The sequence below is a fragment of the Microtus oregoni genome, unplaced genomic scaffold (assembly GCF_018167655.1).
Source record: "Microtus oregoni isolate MIOR12 unplaced genomic scaffold, Mior012 000009F_ref0000495, whole genome shotgun sequence".
Lineage (NCBI taxonomy): Eukaryota > Metazoa > Chordata > Mammalia > Rodentia > Cricetidae > Microtus > Microtus oregoni.
Window position 1 is genome coordinate 10,511,227 of NW_024543068.1, and position 13,981 is coordinate 10,525,207.

Sequence of the window (13,981 nt, forward strand, 5' to 3'; positions counted from 1 at the left end):
TAGTGAGTTCCAGGACAGCAAGGGGCCATATGGAGAGACACTGTCCCCCCCCAAAAAAAGAAAAGAAAAAAAGAAAAAGAAGAAGAAAAAGAAAAGAAAAGAAAAGAAAGAAAGAAAGAAAGACAGACTGATTCTCAGTGTCTATATTCAGGTCCCAACTAGGCCACCTGAAAAAAAGGCTTGATCTTTCTGAAATTCATTGTTTGATGTGGATTATTATTTTAATGTGTGCTACATTCATTGATGCTGTGGAATGTTTCTTTAATGGTGCAAAGATGTGTTGCATTCTTTTTTTGTTGCATTTGTTTAACTCTGTGAAGCTGTGTTACTTTGCCTGCCTAAAACACCTGGTTGGTCTAAAGGGCTAGGCAGGGCTGCCAGGCAGAGGCTAATAGAAGAAGAGGGGATTCCAGAAGCCAGCCACCCAGTTACACTATTAGCCACAGAGTAAGAAGAAAGGAATGTAGAATTGAGAAAGGTGAAAGCCCAGAGGCAAAAGGTAGACAGGATAATTTAAGAAAATCTGGCTAGAAAGAAGCCAAGTTAAGCCCAAGCATTCATAGGTAAGAATAAGACTCTGTGTATTTATTTGGGAGCTGGGTAGTGCCCCCTCCCCCCAAAAAAAAGATAAAGAGAAAACAACAACAACAAAAACAAGAAAACTACAATTGTTTGCACATGTAAAAGGGAGTGAGCGTGAGCAAAAGAGCCAGCTGTGATAATTAACTGCACGCCCTGAGAATGGCGCCTGCTGTTGTTAAGTTAGGAAACAGCAGAAAGTTAACAAAAGCGTTGCTCTCTCCCCTGCTCCCTCATCACAGAACTTGCTACTGCGGGCCACACCCAGACCCCAAAGCCCATGACTGAGAGACCTGCTAAATGTGACGCGGGTAACATAAGGGATCATGTGGCGGTGTGGAAAGAACAAAAGGAGACCCACACAAATGCCAGGCCGACCTAGAAGAGATGACTGGGGTATCCCAACCATGCAAATGCCAGCCATCCAGGGGGCCATCCAGGTGGGGGTCAGGTTTGTAGAAGGTTCCCGGTGAAGACGTGTGGAAACGGGTATTAGGGACCCTGCATTTGCGCTCAGTGCCTGTGAACTGCAGCTGCGTAAGCTCTCACTCCTGCGGGCTGGGCTTTGACCTGTGTCGTCCTCTCTGAACCACACCACTCTTGCTATGATCTTCACAATTGTGTCCTTAAAATCCAGTGTTTTGCAGGGAGCACAGTCTAGAATGATAATAAGCTAAAGGGTCCAAGTAGCCCAAATGGAGCTGCCTGGCAAAGTCAGCAGCTTCTCCTGCACCGAAGCTCCTGGTGTCTTCCGACGGGGCCCATGATCGTTTATCCCCTGTTATGGTTTAAATGTCAAAGCTCTTCTGCAGCCTTCCGTTCTTGGTCTGTGACTGGTGGCACTGTTTGGGGACACTGTGGAACTTTCGGAACAGTGTCCAGTTAACGGAAGTGGTTTGCTGAGGGTAGGCCAGGAAAGTGGTTACCGTATCTGCGTTGGCCTGCGTTCTCTCCTCCACGATCCACCAAGACGTGAACGAACTATGTGGTTTTCACCCCCGACACCGACAGAGCCTTTCTGGAGACTGTGCCTCCCCTGCCATGATTGACGGGTTATCCTCTGTAGCCACGAGCTGCATTTGAATTGTTTGTATCGGGCATCCCGTCCCCGCAATGAGAGAAGTAATCAAACTCATGGCTACACTATTTCCACAGATGCAGGAGGGACTGCCATGAACTGGAATGTGTCCTTCCTTCCCCCTCCCTGTAAAAGGAGATCTCTGAAGTTTGCAACCCGTATTCACACAGTGCCAGAGACTACACACACACCAGTGCCCTGCACCAGACACACACCAAGCCAGCAGCAGCTACAGACTTAAGTCCTTGGCTAGTAGGGAGAAAGTGAAAATGACCCTTCAAACGGAGCAGCCTGCTCCCATTTTCCTCTCTCCCCTCCATGGAGACTGAAACATATAGGGGGACTCACAGAGACTAAATCAACAGCTGAATGTTTTGTTTAAAAGGAAAGCAACAACATCCAGGAAGTAAGTTAAGACAAGAGAACTTCAAATCAAGTTTGTGTGTTCGAAAGAGAGAAAACTTTGACCTCCAGAAAAACTCAGTCACCCCAAGTCACACCTTTGAGGCCACAAAGCAGGTTTTGATTCATCTCCATTATGCTAACCTTCACAAGATGAGAAGTCTTTTTTGTTTGTTTTTGGTTTTGTTTCTTGTGTTTTCTGAGACAGGGTTTCTCTGTGTAGCTGTGGCTGTCCTGGAACTCGCTCTGGCGACCAGACTAGCTTCAAACTCACAGAGATCCTCCTGCCTTTGCCTCCCGAGTGCTAGGATTAAAGGCGTGCACCACCACCACCCGGCGAGAAGTCTTTTCATGTCTAGTGTCTAGAACAGTGCCTTGCTTACTAAATCCTTTTCCTGGCTGGGTCAGGGAGAGGGGGGTGAAGCCCATATTCCCTTTTCCCGTCTCCCTGTGGATTCGGAACACTGAGCAGTAAACCTGGCGTTCCCAATCAAGCCAAAGGGATTGTGGGAAGCAGGCTTCACAACCAGAGTGGCCCTGGCAACTGACCCCTGATATCTAGAAACCACTGTACCTGCATACACTCAGGTTCCGAATGACCGACCTGTACAAAGACCTTCATTGGAAATGCTTGTAATTGCCAGAACTAGGTACAACCATACAGGGCCAAAGTGAGGCAGGTGGGAGAACCACAAAGGTAGGTAGTGCATACTAACTGCGTGGTTTTCACTATTGTCATACCAGCGGTTTAGATGAGGGAGCCACATAAGGTTGTCCTCAATGCCTTGTGACCCGGAGCTGGGGAAGACTGCTAGACCGGGACCTAGGTGACAGGGGTCAGGTGACAGATCCTACGGGACCCAGAATATGAGCTGCTGACAGGGACAATATTTTCAGATTTGGAGCCAAGATAACATTTATTTCCCAAGGGACGGTCCAGTTATCCAGGTACCCTGTCCCCAAGAGCGAGCCAAAGGACGATTCAGTGGAAGAGTGGGTGCTTGTCAACAGCTCAGGCTTTTTCTCTCCTGTTCTAACTCGTCTTGCCAGGGGAAGAGAATTTGATTTCCCGAGTAGAGGAGAGCAACACACTGCCTCCTGTCTCGTCAGACATGGTGCAGGCGTGCTCCAGAGTTCTACAGCCAAAGGCCTGGGGCCTACGTCTACACACAGACCTTATACCTAACGGGAACTACATGTCCCAGGCCAGGGACCAACGTGAAAGACCCTGAGAGTCACCTGGCACTCTCTCAGTGGGGACCCCAGACCCCTCTTATCCTGGGCCAGTCCTGAACTCCATCCCTTACTAATTTTTCATGATCCCCACTCACCAAGACCACACCTATGGGTTGCTCTTAGCCAGCAGTTGCCTCTTTGACCAGTACATCTCTCTGGGAAGAAGGAAAATTGAAGACGACCCATCCACAGCCACTACCAGTGATCAATATTGGGAACTCTTGGTGGGTGAGGTCATCGTCAGGGGCCTGGTGACGTCACAAAGGACATACACAGTTTTCCTGGAACTCTAGAGAATCTAGACAGAAAGGGCTCTCCACCTGGAATAAAGCCAGCCTACAAACTATTGGGCAAGTCTGGGGGTGAGTTTTCAGCCTCCTCCCAACTCCACGTTGACCCTAGCCAATAATGGGATCATGCTACTAAAGAATATGTGGGTTCATGTGCTGATATTTTATTGTAGCTAAAGAAACCCCTGATGTGGTGTGTATGCCCCTCTGTATGCTGTGAATATGTTTTGTTACTATTGGTTAATAAAGAAGCTGCTTTGACCTGCGGCAGAGCAGAATATAGCTAGGTAGGAAATCCAAATAGATATAAGGGAAAAGAAGGCGAAGTTAGAAGCCAGCAGCAGCTGGAAAAGCAAGATGTGAGGTAACAAGCCACGAGCCTCGTGGTAAAATATAAAATAATAGTAATGGACTAATTTAAAAGTAAGAGCTAGTTAGAAATAAGCCTGAGTGAATAGGAAAAATGATTATGATTAACGTTAAGCCTCTGAATGATTACTTCATAAGCAGCTGTGGGGACTGGCAGGTAGGAGAGAAACCTCCAGTTACAAATGGCTCCCAATGTGGTGCATGGATCCATAAAAGACCTAAAAAAGCTTCAAAAGGGTTCTAAACACACAAAAACGGAGCCATGCTGGGCTTCCTAGTCTCTCATGCTAGCCAGGGTCCAGAGATGCATCTCCTTACAGCTACTTGCAAGATGGAGCTGGCCATCAGCTATGGCATGGTAGGTTTTAACAGTTTCACGCAGACCTTGGTACAGCGAGGCTAATCAGCCACGCTGTGTGGTAGGATTAGCTTTTACTCCTACAGACAGAGAAGACGTTTATGGGCCGGCTGCCTGCTAACTGATGGTAGCATGGGGGGTACAGGGGGAGGTAAGCGTGACACTTGTTGCTCCCTCTGCCATGTTGAAAAGCTGAGCATGGCAGAACCAATAGTCAAAGCAACTGTTCTGGTCCTAGCCACGCCCGCTTAATAGTTTAAAACAGTGATCCAAAAAAGATTGCGGATATGTAATAAAGACAGAGTCAGACAAAAATAAACCTCTAAATGGGTCACAGTGTGTTTAAAAAAATGTTTGTAGGTTTGGAGCCGGGCGGTGGTGGCGCACGCCTTTAATCCCAGCACTCGGGAGGCAGAGGCAGGCGGATCTCGGTGAGTTCGAGGCCAGCCTGGTCTACAAGAGCTAGTTCCAGGACAGGCACCAAAACCACAGAGAAACCCTGTCTCGAAAAATCCAAAAAAAAAAAAAAATGTTTGTAGGTTTGGAAGAGAGGAAAGAGTATAGGCAGTTATTAAAAAAAAAAAAAGCTTTAAAAATAAAAATAAAGTCTTTAACTAGACAGTAAAATAATATAAAAATAAGAAGCCATGTAAAAATGAAAAATACACAGAGTCTGTATTATGTATATTATTGTGTTTTCTTTTAATTTTTTTGACTGCTAATAATCTAACTGCAGAGAGATGTTTGTTTGTGGGCCTGCTAGGCTAAACCAACATAAAGATATCTTAGCTTCAAAATTTGGGTCTAAGGATATGTTGCTTTGGAAAAGAGGTTCTGTTTTTGTTTCAACAAAAGATGAGAAGCCGTGGAGTCCTTCCAGGATCAAGTGGAACCCCTGAGAGGTCTCCATGGGAGCCATGGCCCAGGTGATGCAACATCCAGAACAGCTTCAAGACAACTGACCGAGACCATGCAGCCTCACAGACTACTACAAAGATTTCACCACAATTCTATGTTTTCTCAGGATCCCCGTAAGATTACCAGCACCCCCAGTCATCAAGAATTAGTCTAGAAAACTATGCCCAAATTCCCCAAATATTGTTTATAAATGTTTGTTTTCATTTAAAGGGGGTTGGTTATAAATGGTTAATGATCACAGTCAATCTCTTTCTAAAAGAGGAAAGGGATATGATATAGGAATGATGTCAGATGACGAGTCACAAGCCTCATGGTAAAATATAAAATAATAGAAATGGGTTACTTTAAAAGTAAGAGCGAGTTAGAAATAAGCCTGAGCTAATAGGTCAAACTATTATAATTAACATTAAGCCTCCAAATGATTATTTCATAAGTGGTTGTGGGGATCAGTGAGCGGGAGAGAAACCTCCCATTACAAATCCCTTTACAGAAAGCCAGTTCTCCATGAAGCAGAAATATGGCTTTTCCCTGAGCCGCCTTGTGAGGGTCCCCTCTCCATGACTCAGGCACAAACCCTTGAGACCAGTTGTGTCATATTTGTTCATCGAGGGATAGATACCTGTCAGGGGCCATACAAGGGGACCAACAGGTAGCACTGAAACTCAAGGAACACAGCCAAGTGGTCAGCAAAGTCACATCTGCCTGAGCCTTAGAGAGGCAAAGCCCTGAGGACCCCATGCTATTATTGACCATAGTTCTGATTGGTACCTCCCCGGGCACCACATCCCTCATAATCTATGGGTTGTATGAAAGCTCTCAGGAGATTTCTTGCTCCCCCTGGGCAGTGGTACTGGTATTTACAATAAAAGTGATTGACTTTTTCCAAGCATTGCTGCTGGAGCAGACTAATGATTCAACCACCACCTTAGGAAAGAATTTAGAAATGCGGAATTGTTCGTAAGGTTAGGTTAAGATGTTTTTGTTAATAGCTTTGAGGTAGAAAATCTTGGGGAACAATTTAAAGTTTGGAAAGACACACTTTTAATAGTCGAATAAGGGATTTATTGAGGTCAGGAAACAGGAACAATGGCAGTCTGACATACCTTTCTTGCTAGGATGAGTTAGTTGGTGATCAAAGGTGATGATTAACTCCTTGTACCAATTCCTGCCCTCAACTTCCTGATATAAAAACCTGCTGATGAGTGGGTGTGCACCCTGAGGACTAAAAGGAGAGCTGACTGATAGGCTTGTTTATTTGTTTGTTCGTTTGTTTTTCGAGACAGGATTTCTCTGTAGCTTTGGAACCTGTCCTGGAACTCACTCTGTAGACCAGGCTGGCCTCAAACTCACAGAGATTTGCCTGCCTCTGCCTCCTTTAATCCTGAGCTAGGATTAAAGGCGTGTGCTACTGTGCCCAGCGACTGATTATTTTTCATATATGAAAGTTTAGATTTGTAATTCTTTTAAGTTTTTTTTTATAAGATTGCCATTTAAGGTAAATAATGAAGCGATCTATCCTTCCTTTGAAACTGCAAAGTGCAGCCTGCCAGTAAAAGACCTGGCAGAGAAAATACCTCGCTTGTTTAAACTGTTAGTCTATAACAAGTAGCTTGGATATCAATGTTTGTTCTTGGAGTTCTTGGAGATAATTCGTTTTTCACCTGTAACATGTAAAGTGTTTAATCATGGAAGGGATACGGAAAACATGCTGTTTCTTACTTGTATGCACTGTAATCATTCACTTAAAAATAGAATGTAACCACATTGTGATTTTTATACGGTTTGGAGATTTTGCTGGGATATAGAAGATGAAAGAGAAAAAAATTAAGAATCGACAGAAGGGATACATCTGGATAGAGGTAAGAAAAGAAATAAAGGAGATGAGAGACAGATGATAGAAAGACCCTAAAGGGGTGTATATCTGTGTCTGTGTATCTGTGTATGTGTGTGTATCTCTGTGTGTGTATCTCTGTGTGTATCTGTGTGTGTATCTCTGTGTGTGTGTATCTATGTGTGTATTTCCCCTTTTTGTGCTGGTCCCAGAAAATTAGATTTTGCCCACTCACCAGCCCCAGAGAATTAAGTTCTACTCCCTCAGAAGAGTCAACTGAGTGATTCAATCGCCGACTCCATGGCTCCCCCTCAGTGCCTGAGCTGTTGGTCCTCACAGCAACAGATACTAATTTAGTCCTGGCCATCGTCTTTGTGTTAAAGCCTTGAGAAGTAGAATACAGACAGAAAAGTGTATCTAATACAGACAGAAAAGCCAGCCTACAAACCACAATCCCAGAGAACTTAGACAACGAGACACTAAGAGAGACTACATAGATCTAATCTACACAGGAAGTAGAAAGTATAAAAAGACAAGATCTCCTGAGTAAATTGGGAGTATGGGGACCTTGGGGAAGGATTGAAGGGGGGAGGGGAAGAAATAAGAGAGGGGAGTAGAGAAAAATATAGAGCTCAGTAATTATTAATAAAAAAATGTATAATAAATAAATAAACTCTTTGACCATGGTTGATGTATGTTTAGTTATTTCCAATTTCTTTATTTTTTTCTTTTTGGTATGTTGATCTTGAGTAAACTATTTGCATCCCCACTAGCAAAAGATGAGAATCCCCATGGCTTCAGACCCTCGCCCACATTCGGTGATGTCAGTGCTGAAGTCTAGGTTTTGGAGATTGCCAACAGGTGTATGTTCTAGGTAAGAAGCAGCAACTTAGTGTTGCTCTCGTTTATCACCCCCTAACATTGGAGGATGTCCCATGTTCTCACTTGGCATTTGTGTTGTGTTGATGTGTCTATTGTTTGTATTTTGTTACTGTGTCTTTTGCTCATTCTAATCGGTTTCTTGATTTTTTTTATCGCTGGGTTTTTAAGGATTCTCTCTATATTTTGGATAATAGTACTTTATCAGATGTGACTCTCATTCTGTGGCTTGTCTTACTCTTTTGACATTGTCTTACACAGCAGACGTTTTAAATTTTAATGAAGTCCAGCTAGCCAATCAATTATTTCTTCCATGGGTTATGTCTTTGGTGTTGAACCTAAAATGTCATCACCATACCCAAGGCCATCTTAGCGTCCCTTAGGCTGCCTTCTGGGAGTTTTATAGGTTTGTATTTTACACCTAGGCTTAGAATGTATTTTGAGTTACTTTTTGTGGGAAGGGTAAAGTCTAGGCTTTAATTCCTCCTCCCCAACCCAGTTGGTCCAGCACGATGTATTAATGACCGTCTTTGCTCCATTGTGCTGCTTTGTTTCTTTGATCATGTTTGCTGTGCTGGCTTAATGAGAATGATCCCCATAGGTACAAATGAACACTGGACCTGTTTGGGAGGGATTAGTGGGTGTGGTCTGATTGGAGGATGTCACAGGGATGGGCTTTGAGGCTTCAAAAGCCTCCCACTATCCCCAGTGTTCTTTCTCTTTCCTATATGTGGACCAAGCAGTTGTCAGCTGATACCCCAACTGCCTGTTGCCACGCCTTCACTCTGTCATGCCTTCCTTCACTCCGCCATCCTAGACTCTAACCCTCTGGAACCGTAGGCCTAATTAAACTTTCTTTTATAAGTTGCCTTGGCCAGAGTGTCTTATCACAGAAATAAAAAAGTAATACATAGCCACAGGCCCAACAGAAATGGGACTAACAACCATGGACAGAAAACTCTTAAGATTCTAAGCCAAAACAACCCCGTTTTCTTTATTAGCTGATTACACTAAGGATTGGTTACAATAATGGAAAGCTAACATACCTGTACTCACTTGATGATATCTGTTGTATTCTTCTGCCTGTTGATATGATAAAGTACATTGACTGATTTTTATTTTTTAATCTTTATTGTTATAATTGTGAGTGTTCTGACTGCATGTATGTCTGCACACCACATGTGTCTAATATCCACCAAGGCCAAAAGAGCGTTGGATCCCCTAGGACTGAAGTTACAGATGGTTTTGAGCTGCCATGTGGATGCTGAAAGTCCAACCCAGGTCTGCCTATCTCTGTACTGAGTCAGGGTACCCACTACCACATCCTACTCTCCTTTATAAATATGTGGACGCTGAAGATTGACCTCGGGGTGCCATGCGTGGCAGCAACTGCTTTACTCAAGTTATCTTCCCAAACTCTTCTCCCGAGGCCCCTTTTTAGGTGATATCTCACTTTGTAGCCAGGCTGGTCTTGAACTCATCCCCCATCACTCAGCCATTACTCAGTGCTGGGCATGCTGCTCCTTCATCCCACCTGCCTGGAAACTGTCCCAGGACTGAAGCTCTCAGGAGGCTGAGGCAGGAAGATGTATAATTTGAGCCCAGCCTGGGCTACATAACAAGTGCCTATCTCAAGGCTAGCAAATAAGACACTTTTAGAAACAGAGGGGTTTAAAGGTTATATGTTACTTAATATAGTCAGAAAGTAACCATTTTCCTTGTGTGAAATCTTCAGACCATTCAAAACTATACTGCAAAGGAAAATTCTCCTTGCTCCAATACAGACAGCATTTCCAACCATTGTATAAGATGTTATTGCATAGAGATATCACATCTATTTCTCCCTTTATTTCTGTTATAAATAATGCAATATTGAAATTTCTTTCATATTAACACTTTCTGTTATTCCTTCAACATAATGATATTTTAATAACTTCATGACTGTCAGGGTAATAGATGTATTTTCTTAGTTCAGAAATCATAAAAACCTTTATATCCAAGGCCACTGGGGACTATTAGATGGCTGATTAATTTTTAAAATATGGTAAAATAAAGACTCATTAGAGAAGAATCTTAGGTAGCATTGTTTGCTGCGTAAACTGACTGGAGACTAGAGAGAGGAATAAAATGTCTGCATTCTTTTTTTTTAACGTATGTATTTGTGCATGTCTATGTTTGTGTGCCATGAAAGTGGGGGTACCCATAGTGCCCAGAAGAAGGTTTCAGATCTCCCTGAGCTGGAGTTATAAGTGAGCAACCAGGCACAGGTGCTGGGAAACAAACCCAGGTCCTCTGTAAGAGCCGTACACTCTTAACTGCTGAGCCACCTCTCCAGAACCCACGTGTGCACTGTGTCATTTGACACGTAACAAACACTGGATATTTGTGATATGCAGCAATCATTTCACATATTAAAAAAAAACCGTCACAGGTGAGCTTTTTTGCCCATCATGGCTACTGCCTGAGAGTTTGTGCTCTGGACAAGGTCCCTAGGCCTGGATCAGGGTGCCTGCCAATGGCTTTGGCACACTTCACTGGACGTACCAGCCACCATTATACATTGTCTCAAAAGTTTAAGGAAATCTGTTACGTCACCAGCTGACCCTTAAGTCAGCAGGACAGAGATTTCAGTGGCCATAAACGACAATATATGGCTTAACAATCATTCCAGAAAAGACATTAAGAAACCTACAAAAACTATAACAAGCAAAGCAATAGACTCTGGAGTGGGGAAGAGTTGCTACATGCAATATTAACATGTCTAGTTTACAAAGAATGAAATATGAAAGGAAATAAGAAAATATGACTCCCAGGGAGGGGAGCAGAGAAAAATGTAGAGCTCGATAAAAATCAATAAAACTTTAAAAAAAGAAAAAAAGAGAAAAGAAAATATAACTCATAAGAAAGATAGCAATGAATAGAAACTGTCCTTGAGACAGCGGCCATTGGCCTTGCTTTAAAGGGGCTTTAACATTTTTTAAATTATTGTGTGTATATCTAACATTCCTGATGCACTGAGCAGTTCCTATATCCCCAGGTCTGCTGGAATCAAGTCTCTGAAGTAAGGCTTCCTTCTAGAGTTTCCCCGCTTGTGCTGTGCCAGAGGGGTGCCCACTATTGTCTTTTGGCTTCTGTTGTCACCAGTGAGAAGTCGGAAGTTGATTTCCAGGACTGGAGGACTGGAGAGATAAATGGCTCAGCGGCTTTTGTAGATGGCTCGGGGTTCTATTCCCGGCCCTTCTGATATGGCTCTCAACCATCTGTAACTCCAGTCTTGGGGATCTGATGCCCTCTTCTGACTTCGTGGGCACCAGGCATGCACGAGGAACACAGACACACATGCAGGTAAAATACTCATTAAGTCCAAAAAGTGTTTAAGAAATTCGATTATCTTTTCCCCTCATGTGTCTTTCTCCTTGAGTCCCACCAATTTTTCTAGTCATTGTTCTTTAGCCATGTCAATATTATTAGTCATGTGCTTTTCACTGGTCTTCACATTCGTTCATATTTTTGGATCTGTGGATTTATGTTCTTTCATCGAATCTGGGAGGGAAAAGTCAACCATTGTTATACATTCCTCTTTCTCCAATAAAGAGGAGAAATAATAATGCTGCATGGATTATTCCAGGTGACACTGGCTTCAGGAAGTTTCATTTCTCAACCTTCTGTCTCTCTGGGGGTTATCTACATATTCTGGGAAATCCTAAAGCCCTTCCCACATTTTTTTTTTGTTGTTGTTTGTTTTTTACTTTGGAACTTGTCTATACATTTGAGGGGGGGAGGGGAAGGAAGGGAGGGAGAGAGAGTATAATATCAAGGCCACGAGGGCCAGAAAATGTATGTGGTTTAATAGTGCCTAGTGCACTTGAAGCATGGTTCCAATACACACACCACACACACCACACACACACATCACACACACATCACACACAACACACACACACAACACACATACACACACACACCACATACACACACTACACACACATACACACACACCACACACAACACACATACAACACACACCACACACATACCACACATACACCACACACACACATGTACACCACACACACCACACACACACACACACACACACACACACACACACACCACAGACCAGGGTTTAGGGGAACATTTATCTCCTGTGGGCAGATGGAAGAAGACAATGAGAGGCCTACCAATAACTTAACTACTGGGAATATTTTATTTCTTCAGCTGGGATCGCAGTCACAGGCAAGATATTTTATATGGGCTTGGTTTTGGTTATCACATATTTTTAAAATAGACAAGGACCTGTGTCTCCAATGTCAGAGTCTCAGAAGGCAAAAATGGAAGAACTGACATAACTGGCTCAGGAAAACTGGGGTGCAGAAGTGAACCCCTGACACTTCCAGAGGTGTTCTCGCGATCTCGCAAGCAGCTGAAGGGCTCCTGCGGTAGAATGAGCAGTCAGGCTGTAGGCTGCGGATACCCACAGGCCATTGTACCGAGGCCCATGTGACCTGATTAGCACATGTCACCCTTGGCTTTATTCCCAGGAGGTTATCAGAGTGCAGGAAAGTGTGGCTGACGACCTAGTGCCTTCTTGCAGGAATGAGATGACTCTAGGTTGGTTTCCCCTTTGGGACAGCAATTCTTCATATTCTCAGCTTGGCTCCCTCTGTCCTTCCTTTCTCAAAAGAAATCCCGCCTTGCCTCCAGGGCCTCGGCATGGTAAGCTGCAGGGTAGGGTAGCTTCTGGCCTCATCCTTCAGCAAGGCATTTCCAAATTACAACAGCAGGAGCCCTAGTCATCCACTATGTAACTCTAAATCTGCTTCAGCCCTTTCTATCCAATAGGGAGCTATCACTGTTTTGTTGGCTTGTGTTATTGAGACGGGGTCTCACTCTGGTCCAGGCTGACTTAGAACTCACTAGAGAGCCCAGACTGACCTCCAACTTCTCAGTTTCCCTTGCTGAGATCATAGGCGTGAACCACAAGGCCTGGCTTAGGAGGTACATTATTATAGCTCTCCTCTGATCTTCTGTGTGTCTCCAGCATGGAGCACATGGCTGCTGTCCTCACAGATGAGACTGTGGTTCCGTAGTTAGGCTGGGGTCACACCACCACACAGTCACCCAGCTAAGCCTGCTTCCCAGATTTCTCTCTGTACGTGAAAAGGTGATGGATGTCTGAAGGGTAACCAGGACACAGAAAGAAACAATAAATCATTATTGCTTTAAGCCATTGGATTTGGGAGGTTTGTTACATATCAGTATGCACCTGAAACACATGTTGGAAAATTAGATTGCAGATGAATACTTTAACGTGAAAATCTCCAGTGCAGTGAGTGAAAACTGAGGCTGTAAAACAGTGTTGCCTGAAGATTTCCTTGCTGTTAAAACGAAGCACACAAGGTGCTGGAGACGTGGCTTGGCAGGTAAGAGCCTCTTCCGCTCTTGCAGAGGTCCAGTGTTCTGTTCCCAGCACCCACCTGCAGTAAGTAGCTCACAACGGACCACCTGGAACTCCAGCTCCAGGGGATTTGATGCCCTCTTCTGGACCCCGTGAGCTCCTGCACTCATGTGCACGTGCCCATACACAGACACACACATATACATATAAATTTTAAAAGAGTAAAAATAATCTTTTCTAAAAAACACATTATTGGCCAGGCGGTGGTGGTGCACACCTTTAATCCCAGCACTCAGAAGGCAGAGGCAGGCGGATCTCTGATTCAAGGCCAGGCCAAAAAAAACCTACACTTAAAAAAAAAAAAAGTAGTGAGTGAGGGTTTGGGTTGATATTGCCCAGGAGTCCACAATGGATGTCAGAGTGTCAAACATCACTCTCTCTAAAGAGAGGTGGGAATCTCTGTGGACTGCAGCACCTCGAGAGGACATCAGTGGACCAGAACCAACTCTGCTGCCCTCAAGATCACCAGAACCCTCCTCTCCTTCCCACAGGGCCGGTACTCACAGGCAAGGCTGGCATATGATATGATAAGAACCCACTATAAAGACAAATGAATGTCCCACTGTTCAAAAAGTATGGATTC